The sequence below is a fragment of the Schistocerca americana genome, unplaced genomic scaffold (assembly GCF_021461395.2).
Source record: "Schistocerca americana isolate TAMUIC-IGC-003095 unplaced genomic scaffold, iqSchAmer2.1 HiC_scaffold_1063, whole genome shotgun sequence".
In the NCBI taxonomy this organism is placed as follows: Eukaryota; Metazoa; Arthropoda; class Insecta; order Orthoptera; family Acrididae; genus Schistocerca; species Schistocerca americana.
Window position 1 is genome coordinate 2,077 of NW_025725116.1, and position 2,924 is coordinate 5,000.

The following is a 2,924-nucleotide window of genomic DNA, read 5'->3' on the forward strand; positions in this document are numbered from 1 at the left end:
ATTGCGCCTTAACGTAACCTGTATTGCGCCTTAACGTAACCTGTATTGCGCCTTAACGTAACCTGTATTGCGCCTTAACGTAACCTGTATTGCGCCTTAACGTAACCTGTATTGCGCCTTAACGTAACCTGTATTGCGCCTTAACGTAACCTGTATTGCGCCTTAACGTAACCTGTATTGCGCCTTAACGTAACCGATATTGCGCCTTAACGTAACCTATATTGCGCCGTAACGTAACCTATATTGCGCCGTAACGTAACCCACATTGCCCCTTAACGTAACCTATATTGCGCCGTAACGTAACCTATATTGCGCCGTAACGTAACCCACATTGCCCCTTAACGTAACCCACATTGCCCCTTAACGTAACCCACATTGCCCCTTAACGTAACCCAACACACGTTGGGCCTTAACCCAACACACGTTGGGCCTTAACCCAACACACGTTGGGCCGTAACCCAACACACGTTGGGCCTTAACCCAACACACGTTGGGCCTTAACCCAACACACGTTGGGCCTTAACCCAACACACGTTGGGCCTTAACCTGCTCTGTAATTGTCATACGACGCGTTAAATTAGTGTAGTGTTGCCTAACTGCAACCCCCGCAATATAGTTTGCTACTCGCACTGCCCGGTCCCCAGTGTATCGCTTCATGTTAAACACCTTGCAGCTATACACTGTAATGTGGATGGCAGCAGGACGTACATGCTCAATGCCCTTTGCAGTTGTTCATTGGCATTTGCAGTTGTTCATTGGCATTCGCATGGCGAAGCACTTAGCCTACGCTGTGGTACGGCCTGTGTCAACTGTCCGCTGATGTTGTACGTCCAAATCACACACTGTACTGCACATTGGTCCTCATGTACTGAATGATACATCGTGGTACATGTGACCGTACAACGACTGCGCCAACAACGGCGAACCATGCGGTCCAAATGTTGTGCACTCAGCTACGTGTCGTCTCCCTATAAGAGCTGGATTGCAGTGTGGTATGCCCTGGATGGCGATCAGCATGAGCCGTCTGTTGATGTAGTGGCGCGTGTTGTCAGACGTAGTCGTCTCTTCTCACACACCGTGATAGCACGGTGCACTGCGTTCCACATCTGCGACATGCGACAGAGGCCGGTTGACAGTCGTTCGCGCAATGGACATCGCATACGTACGGGGGCCACCTTCCACGTGTTCGCTAAGCGTGGACATGTTGTTGCGTGTATGTGGGCAGACAGTGTGTCGTGACACCTGACACAGGCATGCAACAATCGTTGAATTTGCAAATGGCGATGGACGCCTACGTTTGCTGGTGACGTTACGCAAATGAACAACTGGTAAACCGTTGTGGTGCGGTTGTTCTCGCTAGGGGTGAATCAGTGATGGCGACGATCGGTTGAGCTACCAACCGGTTGTTGCAGCGATACCCACCATGCCCACGAACGTGAATGGCATGTGGGTGTGAAGCGATACGCGGCGGTGGCTGGGTGGGACCGTCCCCGGCCGGTGAGGGGGGGCCTCCCGGCGTGTTGGCCGTGCGGTGCGTGGGCGCACGCGCTACAGCCGGCTGGTGGGGGCGGCCAGTGGCAGGCGCGCCGGCCGACGGAGGCGGCAGGCGGCGCAGCTGCGCGCCGGCGCACCCTGCACGCGGCGCCGTGCGGCCAAAGTAGGTCCTCGCGGGCCCGGTGCGAAGCGCGGTGGACATCTGCAGTGTGCTGGTCCGATTGAGGACTGTGTGCGCTGAGGATGCGCCGCCGCCCGGCGCTCGGCGCCGCGACGCCGTCTGCTGCTCGGTCGCCTCTGCGGTTCTCGCAGGTGGTTTGTATCGCAGCTGTGCGGACGTGTTGGCGCGTGCGCTGTGCTGGGAGAGTTCGCTTCGGCACCCAAGTGGGGCTTTTGTCCTTCTGTGGCGCTGGCGTTGGAGCTGCCGGTCACCGTAGGTGGCGCGTGTTGTCTCCCGCCGGCAATGCCACGACAGCACGCTCCCGGGCCTCTGTCGGCAGCGGCAAGCTCAGTTGGGAGCACGGGTGGTCGCACCTAAAGCGTCTACTCGCCAAACTCCGGGCGATTGCGCCTCTCTCGAACCCGACCAAGTACTTAGGACGGCGCTGCGCGCCGCCGGGACCTGAGAGGGTTTCGAGGTGTATGGTGCAGGGGAGCTCAGCCTCCTCCTGTTTGCAGAATAATTGAGCGGACGCTTGCGTGTTCGCGCGGGCCCCCGGGACACACTCCCGGGCGGCCGGCTGCTCAGCTCTAGTTGACGCAGCTCCCTGGTTGATCCTGCCAGTAGTCATATGCTTGTCTCAAAGATTAAGCCATGCATGTCTCAGTACAAGCCGCATTAAGGTGAAACCGCGAATGGCTCATTAAATCAGTTATGGTTCCTTAGATCGTACCCACGTTACTTGGATAACTGTGGTAATTCTAGAGCTAATACATGCAAACAGAGTCCCGACCAGAGATGGAAGGGACGCTTTTATTAGATCAAAACCAATCGGTCGGCTCGTCCGGTCCGTTTGCCTTGGTGACTCTGAATAACTTTGGGCTGATCGCACGGTCCTCGTACCGGCGACGCATCTTTCAAATGTCTGCCTTATCAACTGTCGATGGTAGGTTCTGCGCCTACCATGGTTGTAACGGGTAACGGGGAATCAGGGTTCGATTCCGGAGAGGGAGCCTGAGAAACGGCTACCACATCCAAGGAAGGCAGCAGGCGCGCAAATTACCCACTCCCGGCACGGGGAGGTAGTGACGAAAAATAACGATACGGGACTCATCCGAGGCCCCGTAATCGGAATGAGTACACTTTAAATCCTTTAACGAGTATCTATTGGAGGGCAAGTCTGGTGCCAGCAGCCGCGGTAATTCCAGCTCCAATAGCGTATATTAAAGTTGTTGCGGTTAAAAAGCTCGTAGTTGGATTTGTGTCCCAC

The 2,924-nt window shown here is 55.8% G+C and overlaps 1 non-coding gene across 1 annotated transcript in view; it reads left to right on the forward strand.

Annotated features, from left to right (window-relative positions):
• Nucleotides 1–2,258: 2,258 nt before the first annotated feature.
• LOC124559952 overlaps nucleotides 2,259–2,924 on the forward strand; it is a 1,910-nt gene continuing 1,244 nt past the window's right edge. The window contains exon 1 of the ribosomal RNA XR_006968979.1: nucleotides 2,259–2,924. This exon is cut by the window's right edge and continues 1,244 nt beyond it. This is a non-coding gene — a ribosomal RNA (small subunit ribosomal RNA).